Below are 16,346 nucleotides of genomic sequence, written 5' to 3' on the forward strand. Positions count from 1 at the left end.
GCTATTTCTTGCACTTCTAAAAAACTCACTTTGACTCCACTTCTCTTTCTTTAAAACCTTTCCTTTTCTTTCATTTTTTTAAAAACAAAATTCCCTGAAAGAGTTTTTATTTGCAGTTTCCGATTTCTCTCTCCTACTCTTTCATTGATCCAAACAGACTCTTAGTGTCAGAACTTCACCAAAATAACTTATGAAGGTTGTCAGTGAACTCCATGCTAAATCAAATGGTCAATTCTCAGGCCTCGTCTAACTTGAACTCCCATTAACATTTGACAAAATTGATCACTATCTCCTTACAACATTTGGTTTATTTGGCTTCTAGGAAGACACTCTTACATGTTGTTTTATGTCTGTTTTGTTTTTCTACCTCTAGATGTTCCATCTCATATTTTTTGTTATTTCTTCCCAATTTCCCTGACTTTTAAATACTGCAGTGCTTCTGGGCTTAGTACTCACATCAATTCTTTTTGGCCCTTAATAATTACTTTGTCAAACTCATCTACTCTCAAGGCCTTGATATGCTGATTTAATATATATTGTATAAATAATTTGTATAATACAATCATTGCAAAGGTTATACGACCTTCCATGACCTTCTTCTTTACCCATCTGATGTCATAACCACTTCCTCTCTTCTTCTATTACTCTGGCCACTCCAGATTACTAGGTGTTTCTCAAAGGTACAAAAATTGCTCCTGTAACAGGACCTTTGCATTTCCTATTCCCTCTGCTGGGAAAGCTTCTGCTGCTCCAGCCACATACAGTAACCAATAGTTTACTTCCCACTTCCTTTACAGATTTCAATGAGTCTTTTCCAGATTATACTATCAAAAATTTCAACCCTCCTCCAATGCTTCCTATTACTTTTCGCTACTTCAGCTTTGCCCTTACCATTTAACTAACAAACTATATATTTTACTTATTTAACTTGTTTATTGTTTCTCTTTCCCACTAGAATGTAAGCTCCGTTATGTCAGGGACTTTGTCCTTTTTATCTTATTTTGTCTGTGATTAATCTCCAGTACTTAAAGCATGCCCTAAGATAAGTTTGGTAAATATCTGTTTAATGAACACATGAATGAATGAATGAGGATTTGAGGAAGGCTGTGTAAAGAAAATACTTTATTGAATTTTAATTTTTTGTAATTACTTACAAATCATGTGATGTCTGATGAATTGAGGAAACAATTAATAATGTATTTTTCTTCTCTGATTCTTCTGGTCTGAGCCTGTCAACCCTCCATTGCACTAGTTGATTTCAAAGGCTCTGATATCAGGCATGTAATAATTCAATCTTATTCAATAATATATCTTAGATTTCCCACTTGAAAAAGGATGCTAGTTGGTAGCTACTTATAAAACTCATTATGGATGAATGAAAGTACATTAAAATGACCTATTCTAGAATTTTAGAAATTATGATCTGGTCAGAAGGAATGTGTGATGATCTCTTTCCCCTCTGGGCCTTTTTATCGACTTTACTTTTGGCCCAGTATGCTTTTACTCTTTTTTCAAATTTTCAATCTCTGTCCTTGAAGTCTCAGCTTAGATGTCACTTTCTTGATAAAATCTTCTCTTAACAACTTCCAACTCTGTAAATGGAGTTAAGGGCCATACTTACTTCTATCATGACACTACACATTGGTGAAAATGTTTATTTTTCAGTCTCTTATAATAAATAGACTTCAAATGAATTGAAGGCGGGGCTCTTATTTTGTTTTGTATACAACTCACAAAAGTCAATAGCTAAAATATGAACAAACGTTTAATAATACTTTAGTATTCTAGGCACTTCTGCCCTCTAGAGATAGGACTTAATTGAGACTCCAGAGAATGAAACAGGAGCTGTGCCTGTTTTGTTCATTTTTGCATTTTGTGTCTGTGTGTAGTAAGTATTTAATATATGATGTTGAATGCAATTCTATGTAGTGAAATTTAAAAAATAATGAATATAAACACATACCATTACTTTCTACTGTCTGTGTTGTTAAGACTCAAAAGGTCTTCAAGAACCATTGCCTCATAAATATACTCTGTTAATACAGGACAAGCATATCACACTGACCTAGATTTTTGTTAGTTTCCTTTACAAGAATCTTTATTTGAGGAAGATAATTTTCCCAAAGGCCAATTTGCAGAAGGCTGATTTGTCAAGTTTGTTTCTTTTAACTCTTTAGCGTTATCAGTCAAGTTTTTATTTTTCATTATAATAGTATTTTAAGTAATGCCCAATTGCTCTCTATCTTAGCTCTCTATTTGCATATGTAGGCTAAAGGGCAGAGAGTGGAGGAGATAGAGAAAGTGGAGAAATTGAAAAAAAATCAAAATTTCTTTTCACCAACTTTCTATTAATTGCATAATATGAAAACAAGCGTGTTGCTCAACTGTACAAACTGGATTTGCTTTGTTCTAGTCTCAAGTGCAAGATACTTGCCAAGTGAATCAATTTTCCTTCCTGGCACCCAAAAATCATTTTGCATAGCTCTATCCTAAAAATATAATTAAATTTTAGGCTGAAAAGTATATTCTGACCCACAGATTGGGAGAAAATATCTATAAATAATGTGTATAACAAAGGATATGTATCTGGAATATACCAAGAACTCTTACAAGTCCACAATAAAAAGTAACTTATTTTAAAAATGGACAAATAATTTGAATAGATGTCTCTCTAAAGGAGTATTCAAATGGCTGGTAATCCCTGAAAAGATGTCCAACAACATTAGTCACTAGCGAAATACAAATCAAAAGCACTATGTGATACCACTTCACACCCATGAGGATGGCTAAAATAAAAAAGATGGACAAAGGAAGTGTTGATGAGTATATGGAGAAACAGGGATTCTCACATATTGCTGGAGGGGCGGTAAAATGGTACAGCACTTTGTAAAACCATTTGGCAATTCCTCAAAATGACACTTGTGTCTCTTTCCTAAGTTTGATTCCCTGTGTGTGGATTGCTAGATCCCATTTCCTTGACTCACTTCTTTCAGTTGGTGGAGTAGATCCTTTAATAGCTTCCTGAGAAAAGCTACCTGGAAGGTAAGTTATTTGAGACATTATCTGGAGAGATGATAATCTGTTCTTACACTTGACTGATAGTCTCATAGGAAATACTTTTTTTTTCTCAGTATCTTTGTTATTTTTCCATTGTTTTCCTCTTTCTATTGAGCGATGCTATTGAGTTGTTGAGTCCTATTTGTGATTTTTGACAGTTTCTTGTTGTTTACTTGTTTATTCTACAAAATATAATTAATGCCTCTAATTCCTCTCAGGCAGGTCTACTCATTAACTGTGAAGTGGAACACTTCTACAATGATGGAGAATGTGGAATAGTTTGAAATCCAATTTAATAGTCTAGACAATGTATATTCCTCAATGAATTTGTCCAATAAAGCTAATTTGACTTTTCTAAGCTTTGCTAGCTTTATTGGCATTTCTTTTGATACACATTAAGTGACATTTTAATCCCACTTAGAATAATGGTAAGATGGTAGTTAACCCCTGGTGAGGGATCATTAGCTAAAATGAAATCTTCTTCTATAAAACATTTTTTTTTCCTTAGATATGACAAAGTCACTCTATGGAGAAAAAAAGCTTTCAACTGCTGAGGTAAAGTGATCAAGGAACAGGAGATTAGAGCAAATACTAAAAAAGAGAAGATAATTTTTGAACTGATAACCCATTTATTTATATTTACCAGGTAATTACTTCACCACCTGCAACACTTTGATTATGAAATAAAGGACTGAGGAAATTAACTGGATTAATTTATTCAAGAAAATTGTCAGTTTTTATTTAAATTGTTTCCAGAGGTTTTCAATCAGGTGGGTAGGTGAAAAGATACTCCCTTTCCTTCTGCCCTGGGAGTATATCAGAATCTCAGCAATGGGAGTTGAGAATATAGGGCTGTGTGGGTAACGGGAGAAGGGACATGCATATATTTTGCCAGAGGTCCCTGAGGGATTCAGATTTACCTCTATGCTAGTTTAACCAACGCAGGCTTGTATTTCCACTTTACAGTAGCCACTTTACTCAGCCTCTCAATTGCCTTTTATCTGCCTAGCCGTGCTACTGCTTCCCCCTCCTCTCCATTTTTGGAAGGGAAACTAATTGTGATAAAGTGAGACATTTTGTAGTGAAAAGGATACAGTTTTAATACTTTTAAAACATTTCAAAAAGCAATACAATTAGCTAAGCACTTATGTTTTATTAGTAAGAGCAAGCAAAATTAATAAGTAAATTCAACTAAAAATGATTATGTGTCAGAGTGTATAGTTTTTACATTGACATTTCACATAATCTGACTTTGCTTAGAAGAGAAATCACTCGGCTGTTAAAATTACTTTTAAAGAGCTGTCAAAATTGGAAAACCTGCTGTCAAAAATATGATGAGAAAAGTTTAAAAATGGTAAAGTATGTTGACTTAGACAAAAAATATTACCTTAAGGAAGGAAAACTTGAATATTTATCATGATCTTCAAAAGAGATGATTTTCCCTCCTAAAATTGGACATCTTTGTTTTAAAATTTATATCCTGACACATGTATTTTCACTTTAATAGCAACATGAATGAAACCATTTATATTTGTACCACAATGATAATATATCTAGATACTAGAAAATGCTAAAATATTAATACCATCTATGATCCTTCTTACTATTATTTATTTTACTTCATTTTATAAAAAGATTTTTAAAAGTTATTTTAGAGAGAGAAAGAGCTGAGTGAGGGGAGGGGCAGAGAGAGAGGGAGAGAGATCATCTCAAGCAGACTCTCCACTGAGCAGGAGCCAGACACTGGGCTCCGTCTCACGACCACGAGATCTTGACCTGAGCCCAAATCAAGATTCAGATGCTTAGCTGACTGAGCCACCCAGGTGCCCCTATTTTGCTTCATTTTTAATTGAAGAGGAATTTTAACCCTTATCCTAGTTTTCAGCTTCTTGGATTTCTTATACATGGATTTATCAAATAAATATATCTTAACTAATACAAAAAGGCAATTCTATACTTTCTGGAAAGGTTGGTGAGATTTTTATATTTTCATTCTGCCTATTTAAATTATAAGAAAATAATATTATCTCATGCCAGATGCTCAGTGATGCACCACTGAGAGTTTGAATTCCAAATGGTTAATTTTGAGACTTCACACTAATCTTCACTTAAAGATTGATCTTTCTGTCCCTATCATAATATAATTCAAAAGACATAAATATTTGAGGGGCTTGGAATTGAGGAAAGATACATTAGTAAAACTGAGCCTCTTTTAAACTCTTTCCATTTTACCATGAGTAAAATCTGTCAATAATTTAAACCTCAAAGAGTTGAATTTCTTCTTGAACTAGTCATTAGGATTCTCCAGAATATGTTAAGCATTAGATTACCAATTCTTAATAAAAATAAATAAGGATTTGTAGTTAGGTGAATAAAATATGTGAATATGAAATACAACACAAGATTTTACCCCTATTTTTCTGCCTATTTAAATAAGACTTAAACTTTGTCGGTTAAGTAACTGCTTTGTCCACTTGTTACTGTTGTGTGACCTTAGGTGTTTGTCTCTTTTTCCATATGTAAGATACAAGTAATTGGAGTTAACCTCACCTGGCACATTTACAATAATGTTATGAGGATTAACACAAAAATGATTGTAAAGAGCCTTGTAAGTGTAAATGTTTAAATAGCCCTGTTTCATAAAGAAGAAAACCGAGCTAAAGATACAGCTATATTGGAGTGGATTCATTTGAGCTGGAATTGTGGAAGAAAAAAATTTTCCCTGCAAAAAAAATAACTCAATACAATTGTCCCTGATGAGTAAAGAATATTGTTTTAGGGTAGTTACTATCGTATTGTCACTTGAAATAATTTAGGGCTGGCTATTAGACATACTTATGTTTACATAGCCTTATGTTTTATTACCACTAGATTTAATCATCAAATTGTAAAAATTGCATTTCACATACCATGTGAAATGTACCCTAAATACATGTACCCTAAAACATACCATGTGAAATGTACCCTAAATACATGTACCCTAAAACATACCATGTGAAATGTACCCTAAATACATGTACCCTAAAACATACATGCTTAAACAATAAAGGTACTAACAAACATTGCCATGAATGAGAGAAATGTAATTTCATCGCATGAACTTGAATGCCAGAATAATTTTAAGGGATGTCAACTATATAGAAAATTAAGCGTGAGGATTGCAAATTTAAACATATTTGAATCTGAATATATAAATCTCATTGTTCTCAGAATCATATTGACATACCCTTATTACACACATGCATAAGAAACTATAAATTTAGAACTCTAACTGGTAATCCAAAATACGGTATGTGTACATTGAAGAAAAGTTTGTGTTGCTATGGGAACTTTGGCTTTGTTTACATTATATTGCAAACTATATTATGTGCCTTGGTTCACCTTAATGACTACCTTCAGATATTGCTAATTATACTATTTTCCCTCATTCACTCTGATGATTAACTCCTTAAGGTTAATATTGCTCATCTTTATTGAGTTAGTTCATATTTTTCTTGAATACAGAAATATGAACTTACATTTACCTTCATTTGTGAAAATTGCATTATGCATGTCACCATCACCTGTTCATTACATTAAGTAAAAGAGTTTTAGCTTTTATGAAATTTGCAAAATCACATTTATGAAAATTATAAGCTTGACCTTATTTGCCTATAGATATAACATATTCCAAATTGTAGAAAATAAAATTTGTGAACATTTTTTGTTTTGGATATAAATATGTGTAATTTCCTTATTCAGAATTTCTTGTAGCATTTTAAAAGAGGAAATCTAGGCCATTAAAAAAATTGTTCACACTTTCAATGTATAGGCAAAGACATGATGAAATATTCATTATGTGTATGCAGAATCCCTTCTGAGTTAGTAGGACTCTATAGAGCTAGTTGGTAATGAATGTGTTACATCATAAATATACCTATGGAATAGATATTGAAACTCAAGGCCTTAGTTACCTTTCTACATTTTCCAATCTAAAAACTTTGAAAATCAGAAACATTTTATAATGAAAACACCATATGGGTTATTTTAATTAGGATAAGCCAGAATTGATATCTTTCTTCAAAAATGGTCCTTGGGTTTCTGTGGTGTGCTAGATATGTGCTGGGCATGGGTGTTCATGGTAATATAGATAAGCTCTCATGAGATTACAAATATACAAAGAGGAAATTAGAATATAGTCTTTCAGATTCTGTATTTTATAAAGCTGTTGTTAAATCCATTAGGATTTTCTTTCCTTTTTTTTTTTGCTTTCAGGAGCATATTTACTGTGTTTGAGATGATACATCAGGTGGTCTCTGAGTTATAAAGGGTAAAAAAACATTCCCTTATTACAAGTTGACATACGTAAAAGGTAAAACATTTTTCACAACAGCACAAACCACATAGTCACAAAGAGATATAGGGTTACTATAAATAACCTCATTCCTGATCCTCTATGTCTACTTTTATAACTTTATGCGGATAATAAATTAGGTTCAAATGCACTATAATATAGGGAGAGTAAGAGAGAGAGAGAGATCATGAGCAGAAGGGAAGGGGAGAGGGAGAAGCAGATTCCCCACTAAGCAGGGCACCCAACATAGGGCTCAATTCCAGGGCCCTGAGATCATGACCTGAACCGAAGGCAGATGCTTAACCAACTGAACCACCCAGACACCTACAAGTAGACATTTTAGACATAACTAATCTACAGCTACAAAAGTCTACTCTTGTTGGCATTTATCCTTTTGGGGGAGTCTTTAAGTCTTTAAGAGATAAAAGCAAAGCAAAGAAGTATATATACTGAAGGGGTTCAGAACAAATATTCCCAAAATGTGCTGCTTTGGCATATGGATTACTTTGAGCTGAAGGCAATCAAAACCCAGCAGGCTCAAGAAAAACTCTCACCTCTTCCTTAAACTACCTAAAAAAATTTATATAGGGGGCCTAGCTCAGAGAAAGAGCTATAACCAGGAAATAACTTTTTGTTTTCTATGAATGGCCTATTTGTATGGCAAGACAAACATCTAATTACTAAACATCTGCTCTTCTTATCTTGTGAAGGTACCCTCCTTCCCTTTGAAGGCCCCAGCCTCTATCTCATTCCTTCACTCATGTAAGCTTCACCTGCCTGACTTGTCCTCTCATCTCATATTTTTATGGGATCTCCATATGTGTGTAATTAAATTTGTTTTTCTCCTGTTAATCTGTTTTATGTTAATTTGATTATCAGACCAGCCAAAAAACCTACAGTGGTAGAAGGAAATTTTTTCCTCCCCAACAACAGCAGAATTCCGTATTGCAAAGGCTATAATGATTTGCAGCATAGGGGCACCTGGCTGGCTCAGTGACTAGAGCACGCAACTCTTGATCTCTGGGTTGTAGGTTTGCACCCATGTTGAGTGCAGAGATTACTTAAAAATAAAATCTTTAAAAATTAAAAAAGATTTGCAGCACAGTGAGAAGGTGTCCCTGTACCTTCACATTGCATAGAAATTATGTGAATGCTGTTCTCTATCTCTTGTCATGTTCTGCTTTTTTTTTTTTTCGAGTACCAGTCAACTTTTATTGGATATTAATTGTGAATTAAGCAATGGAAGGATTCAAGGATGCCAGGCAAAAGTCATGGTCAGGAATGCCAAATGTGCTTCCACACTGGGCCCTCTTCAGTGGTACTTGCGTAGCCGTTCATGTTTGAGCTCCTTGTAAGAACGACAGTAGTTTCTCTTTCTTCAGTCTCATTGTTAGTGTATAGAAATGCCACTGACTTCTGGGCATTGATTTTGTATCCTGCCACGCTACCGAATTGCTGTATGAGTTCTAGCAATCTTGGGGTGGAGACTTTTGGGTTTTCTATGTAGAGTATCATGTCATCGGCGAAGAGGGAGAGTTTGACTTCTTCTTTGCCAATTTGAATGCCTTTAATGTCTTTTTGTTGTCTGATTGCTGAGGCTAGGACTTCCAGTACTATGTTGAATAGCAGTGGTGAGAGTGGACATCCCTGTCTTGTTCCTGATCTTAGGGGAAAGGCTCCTAGTGCTTCCCCATTGAGAATGATATTTGCTGTGGGCTTTTCATAGATGGCTTTTAAGATGTCGAGGAATGTTCCCTCTATCCCTACACTCTGAAGAGTTTTGATCAGGAATGGATGCTGTATTTTGTCAAATGCTTTCTCTGCATCCAATGAGAGGATCATATGGTTCTTGGTTTTTCTCTTGCTGATATGATGAATCACATTGATTGTTTTACGGGTGTTGAACCAGCCTTGTGTCCCAGGGATAAATCCTACTTGGTCATGGTGAATAATTTTCTTAATGTATTGTTGGATCCTATTGGCCAGTATCTTGTTGAGAATTTTTGCATCCATGTTCATCAGGGATATTGGTCTGTAATTCTCCTTTTTGGTGGGGTCTTTGTCTGGCTTTGGAATTAAGGTGATGCTGGCTTCATAGAACGAATTTGGAAGTACTCCATCTCTTTCTATCTTTCCAAACAGCTTTAGGAGAATAGGTATGATTTCTTCTTTAAACGTTTGATAAAATTCCCCTGGGAAGCCATCTGGCCCAGGACTCTTGTGTCTTGGGAGGTTTTTGATGACTGCTTCAATTTCCTCCCTGGTTATTGGCCTGTTCAGGTTTTCTATTTCTTCCTGTTCCAGTTTTGGTAGTTTGTGGCTTTCCAGGAATGCGTCCATTTCTTCTAGATTGCCTAATTTATTGGTGTATAGCTGTTCATAATATGTTTCTAAAATCGTTTGTATTTCCTTGGTGTTGGTAGTGATCTCTCCTTTCTCATTCATGATTTTATTAATTTGAGTCTTCTCTCTCTTCTTTTTAATAAGGCTGGCTAATGGTTTATCTATCTTATTAATTCTTTCAAAGAACCAACTCCTGGTTCTGTTGATCTGTTCCACAGTTCTTCTGGTCTCGATTTCGTTGAGTTCTGCTCGAATCTTTATTAACTCCCTTCTTCTCTTGGGTGTAGGATCTATTTGCTGTTTTTTCTCTAGCTCCTTTATGTGTAAGGTTAGCTTTTGTATTTGAGTTCTTTCCAGTTTTTGAATGGATGCTTGTATTGCGATGTATTTCCCCCTTAGGACTGCTTTTGCTGCATCCCAAAGATTTTGAACGGTTGTATCTTCATTCTCATTAGTTTCCATGAATCTTTTTAATTCTTCCTTAATTTCCTGGTTGATCCTTTTATCTTTTAGCAGGATGGTCCTTAACCTCCACGTGTTTGAGGTCCTTCCAAACTTCTTGTTGTGATTTAGTTCTAATTTCAAGGCATTATGATCCGAGAATATGCAGGGGACAATCCCAATCTTTTGGTATCGATTCAGACCCGATTTGTGTCCCAATATGTGGTCTATTCTGGAGAAAGTTCCATGTGCGCTTGAGAAGAATGTGTATTCAGTTGAGTTTGGATGTAAAGTTCTGTAGATATCTGTGAAATCCATCTGGTCCAGTGTATCATTTAAAGCTCTCGTTTCTTTGGAGATGTTGTGCTTAGAAGACCTATCAATGAGATACCACCTCACACCAGTGAGAATGGGGAAAATTAACAAGGCAGGAAACAACAAATGTTGGAGAGGATGCGGAGAAAAGGGAACCCTCTTACACTGTTGGTGGGAATGTGAACTGGTGCAGCCACTCTGGAAAACTGTGTGGAGGTTCCTCAAACAGTTAAAAATATACCTGCCCTACGACCCAGCAATTGCACTGTTGGGGATTTACCCCAAAGATACAAATGCAATGAAACGCCGGGACACCTGCACCCCGATGTTTATAGCAGCAATGGCCACGATAGCCAAACTGTGGAAGGAGCCTCGGTGTCCATCGAAAGATGAATGGATAAAGAAGATGTGGTTTATGTATACAATGGAATATTACTCAGCTATTAGAAATGACAAATACCCACCATTTGCTTCAACGTGGATGGAACTGGAGGGTATTATGCTGAGTGAAGTAAGTCAGTCGGAGAAGGACAAACATTATATGTTCTCATTCATTTGGGAAATATAAATAATAGTGAAAGGGAATATAAGGGAAGGGAGAAGAAATGTGTGGGGAATATCAGAAAGGGAGACAGAACGTAAAGTCTGCTAACTCTGGGAAACGAACTAGGGGTGGTAGAAGGGGAGGAGGGCGGGGGGTGGGAGTGAATGGGTGACGGGCACTGGGTGTTATTCTGTATGTTAGTAAATTGAACACCAATAAAAAATAAATTAAAAAAAAAAAGGACAGTAGTTGAAAAGCACATAAGCAGCCAGCACCATAGAAATCCCAGCAACACCCCCTTTCTTCACATTGATATACTTGTTGTAATACAAGAGGCAGTAACCTCTTTGAAATGCTCCAGCAATGCCCTTAGGGGTGAAATCCCGCATCAGTATCCAGCCTGGCAGCTCTCCTAGTTTCACCTCCATGAGCTTCTTTTCCTTCACTGGTACGGGCGAAGCCATCTTGGAGTCCTGGGTGTCCGCTCTCTCATGTTCTGCTTTGTTGGTCAATACTGAGAAGCAATGCTTCCAACTGTAGTATCTGGAGACTTGCAGTCTGCCAAAGGGAATGAGTCAGCAGCAAAATCTTTGAAACTGTGGAAGTGGGATTCCAGTTTTCTTTAAGGATATTCAGACAGACAAATCCTTGACTGTTGATGTTGCTGTGATAGATTCTGGTGTGGAAAGTAACTTTTGGTGGCTTAAATGAATAATTGGATGAAAGCATGGTATCCAGAAAAACCACACCACCTTCAATGCATGCAACCTAGTGGGCCAAATATATAGTTAATCTCCATTCAGAAATGTTATCTCCTTTAGGCTCAGCATGGTAGTAGGGAAGAGGGACATGGATGGCTTCAGTTAGCTCCTTCTGAAGTCTTTTCTCAGTAACAGAAATTTAGCAGTCATTTTGATAGAGAGATTGGGGGTTTGTTTTGTTTTGTTTTGTTTGCTGGGTGACTGAAGATTTTCTTTCTTCTTGTTCTTCAGGCTCTGGAGCAGTGAGGTCTCTCTGGTCTGCATCTGAACTACCACTGTTGGTGTTGGTGCTCTCATCATTGGATCTTTACTTATCATTGGACATCTTGGTGAAGTTACTTCTTGGAAAGTTCTACTGCTTGTCTGGTCTAGTCATACAGTCCTACTGTGTGGGAGGAAGAGAAGGGGAAAAAAAATCCTTCCTTAAGGAAATGCAGGCAGCTGGGAGTGGGGGTTGAGGGAGTAGGGGATAAAAGAAGCTGAGGAGATTCCAGCTGGGGAGTATGGAAAATTGAAAGTAGGGGGGTGGATTGTGCCCCTTATGAATTTTTTTTAAGGATAATAAATTTTTAAGGGCATATCCATTGATGATGTTTGCAGGCAGGTTGGTTCAGGTCAAGAAGCAGGGGTTTGTGGAGATAAGTTTTATATATGATGGAGGAGTGATGGATACACAACATTCTGCCTTTGTCAAAACCCATAGGACTTTTTATAGAACTAGAATGAATTTTGATGTATGCAAATAAAAAATCTTTCAGAAGGTTGGGAGATCTCAGAATGGAATGCATACTGTCACAGAACAATCTAACTTTATGACATTAACAAAACAACCTCACTGTAGGGATGGGGAGTACAGGTTCTGGCCATGGTAAGTTTGGAAATGAGTGGAGTCTGTGAGACCAACGGCAAAGGCATTGCACATAAACAGTTATAATTTCAATTAATATTTGTTTTCCATAAAGGTATGGGTTAACAATTCTGAAGCCACTATGCATATATGCTAAAATTCAACAGTTAGGTAGATGGATGGCAGATGGTAGAAGCCATGTTTCTCACTGTTGGAGCTGGAGAATACAGACAAATAAGAAAAGGCTAGAATGGCCTATTTGGTAATAAAATAGAATGGGAAACATTGGCATTAACTCATCTTAGGTTAATATAAAGTCAGAAGGATACAGATAGTAATATTTATAGACATTACTATAATATACATATTGCATATACAAAACCCATATATAAACCCATATATTTTCTTACTCTGTTAGATGAGAGGGTCTAGAAGAAAAGACACCTAGTAGCAACAAGCACACTTAGTACACTTAACACGTAGATCTTGGTTTCTAAAGCCATTCTCCTATTAAAGGAACTAGGGCTCCCTGGAGAAAAAGCTGATTCTAAGGCTTTGGCAGGGAATGTGTGTGTGTGTGTGTGTGTGTGTGTATCTATATCTATATCTATATCTATATCTATATCTATATCTATCTATCTATCTCTCTCTATATATACATATACAGATATATATAAATACAGGTGAGCCTGGATAACCTTCTACTGTCAGAAAGTAAGGAAGTACTCAACACACACACACACACAGTGATGGCAGTATGTCAAAGGGATACGGAAACCAACTGAAATAGCCTCTGATGGCCAAAGCTGAAATGATTTGAGCATCAAAATAAAGTGGTATTGAATTATATTCCAAGGCATAAGATAAACATCCATGAATCCAATTGATATAAATAAGTGGTTGAGTCAACAAACAAATGGGAATGAACAGACAAATAGCCTGTGTAGTAGAATTCCAAATGATTTATATAGAGCCTCTACCCTCAAGGAGATAGAATATAACGTTTTACATCTTAAGTGTGGGCTACACATAGTGACTTCCTTCCAAAGGGTACAGAATGAAAAGGTGGGGAAAAAGAGTAACTTTACAGTGAAGAAACCAGACAAATACCACCTGAGCCAGGTGGTCAAGATTAACATAAACAATGACGGTTCATACCAATAATATGTATTCATGACATATGATAAGAATGGCACTTTACCCATGTGGTCTTCCTCTCTAAAACACATAACTCCCCGCTAGAGGGACATTGAACAAAACACCTAACCAGTATTCCTCCAATCTGGCAGGATCACCCAAAACAAGGAATATCTGAGTAACTGTCACAATCATGAGGTGCTTCAGGAGACATGACAACTAATGTGATATCATGGGTGGAAGTGTGGAATAGAAAAGAGCCTTTGATAAGCAATAAGGAAATATGAATAAAATATGAACTCTAGTTAATCATAATGTATCAGAATTTGTTTATTAATTGGGACATACATAGCATACCAACATCCGATGTTTATAATGGGAGAAACAACATGTAGTATATGAGTGTTCCCTGTACTACCTCTGAAACTTTTCAGTAAATCTAAAACTATTCTAAAATAAAAGGTTATATCGACAAGTCCGTACTAAACACTCTATTGGATTTCATTCCTGCCTCCTACCAAGCCAGGATGTCTTCCAGTCTTTATTTCCAGTGAACCTTTGAGGTCTGCCAGTCTGGCTCAGTCAGATCAACTCTCACCAAGGGAAGAGGGAATGTGAAAACAGCTTAAGTGGACAGAGTCCATTACTTCAGGTTTTCTTTTTAAAAATTTTCTGGTGCTATCTATCTGCCCTTTCTCTTCTGTTCTTCTCCTTCAGTTGCTTTATAACTTCGAATTTCTTGTAACTTCCTTGTTTATCATTATCTGCATCTACAGCTCTGATAATGACTACTTGCAGATTTCTTGTTTCTGTTTTTTTCCTTCAAATTATTATTTAAATTCTAGTTAGTTAATATATAATATAATGTTGGTTTCAGGAATAGAATTTAATGATTCATCACTTACATATACACCCAGTGCTCATCACAACAAATGCCCTGTTTAATTTCCATCACTGTTTAGTGCCTCTTTCCACATCCTCTGCAGCAACCCTCAGTCTGTTCTCAGTAGTTCAGAGTTCTTACGGTTTGCTTGCTTCTCTCTTTTTTCCTTCGTGTGTGTTCATCAGTTTTGTTTCTTAAATTCCACATGAGTGGAATCATATGGTACTTGTCTTTCTCTGACTGACTTATTTTACTTAGCATAGTACCCTCTAGTTCTGCCCATCTCACAAATGGCAAATTTTCATTATTTTTGATGGCTGAGTAATAGTCCCTTGTGTACATATACCACTTCTTTTTTAAAAAATATTTTATTTATTTATTCATGAAAGACACACAGAGAGGCAGAGACATAGGCAGAGAGAGAAGTGGGCTTCTGGCGGGGAGCCTGATGAGGGATTGGATCCCAGAACTTCAGGATCAAGCCCTGAGTGGAAGGCAGACACTCAGCCACTGAGCCACCCAGGCATCCCTATACCACTTCCTTTTTTTTTTTTTTTTTTTTAAGGATTTTATTCATGATAGACGACAGAGAGAGAGAGAGAGAGAGAGAGAGAGAAAGAGAGGCAGAGACAGGCAGAGGGAGAAGCAGGCTCCATGCACCGGGAGCCCGACGTGGGACTCCATCCTGGGACTCGAGGATCAAGTCCTGGGCCAAAGGCAGGCACCAAACCGCTGAGCCACCCAGGGATCTCCCCTATACCACTTCTTTATCCATTCATTAGTCAATGGACGTTTGGATTCTTTCCATAATTTGGCTATTGCTGATAATGCTTACTTGCAGACTCTGAAAGCACTCCATGTTTATTTTTATTTTATTTTTTAAAGATTTAATTAATTAATTAATTAATTAATTTATGAGAGACAGAGAGAGAGAGAGGCAGAGACACAGGCAGAGGAGAAGCAGGCTCCATGCAGGGAGCCTGATATGGGACTCGACCCTGGGTCTCCAGGACCAGGCCCTGGGCTGAAGGGGATGCTAAACTGCTGAGCCACCCGGGCTGCCCAGAAGCACTCCATGTTTAAATCTTTCTATTTAAGTAGGGATGTGTGTGTGTGTGTGTGTGCGTGTGTGTGTATTGCTAATGTTTTATTTATTTAAAGTAAGTCCCTTTCCTACCTCTCTCCACAGCATCCCTTTCCACAAATTTTGAATATTTTGTTTTGATTTTTATTATTTAAACTTCACCAGACTTTTATTACACTATATATAATAATTTATTAAATACTATTGATTGCTATACTATTCACCACATACTTGTAAATGACATACTTAAACTAAAATTTGAAAAAAAAAACTTTAAATTTACAGAAATGTTATAAGAATAGTATGGAAAATGTCTAGATATTTTTCATATTTACTGATTTTTAACTTTTTAATATTTTACCGCGTTTGCTGTATCATCTCTCCCATGCACACTGTCTTTCTCTCATATGTATGTATGATTAACTTTTCTAAATCATTTGAGAGTTGGTTGTATGTATTAAGCCCTTTCTTCCTTTAAAACTCGAGTAATTAGTGATTCCTAAGAAAAAAAATATTCTTATGTAATCCAAATATAGTTATCAAATTTAAGAAACTTAACTTTGATAAAATGTTTTTATGTCTTTAAATTTTTTCCCAATAA

General features: G+C 36.1%; 1 long non-coding RNA gene and 2 pseudogenes across 2 annotated transcripts in view; 1 reads left to right on the forward strand and 2 right to left on the reverse strand.

Moving 5' to 3' along the window:
- Positions 1-8,588: 8,588 nt before the first annotated feature.
- On the reverse strand, positions 8,589-11,519 carry LOC125755539 (ATP synthase subunit f, mitochondrial-like; annotated as a pseudogene).
- On the reverse strand, positions 11,513-12,119 carry LOC112657919 (ubiquitin-conjugating enzyme E2 E3-like; annotated as a pseudogene).
- Positions 12,120-12,618: 499 nt separating this feature from the next.
- The window catches only part of LOC112657464 (uncharacterized), a 48,370-nt gene continuing 44,642 nt past the window's right edge, over positions 12,619-16,346 (forward strand). For both annotated transcript variants that reach the window (XR_003135034.3, XR_003135033.2), the window contains exon 1: positions 12,619-12,662. This is a non-coding gene — a long non-coding RNA (uncharacterized LOC112657464). The remainder of the gene's footprint in view (positions 12,663-16,346) is intronic.

This window comes from Canis lupus, chromosome 8 (assembly GCF_003254725.2).
Source record: "Canis lupus dingo isolate Sandy chromosome 8, ASM325472v2, whole genome shotgun sequence".
NCBI classification, from domain to species: domain Eukaryota; kingdom Metazoa; phylum Chordata; class Mammalia; order Carnivora; family Canidae; genus Canis; species Canis lupus.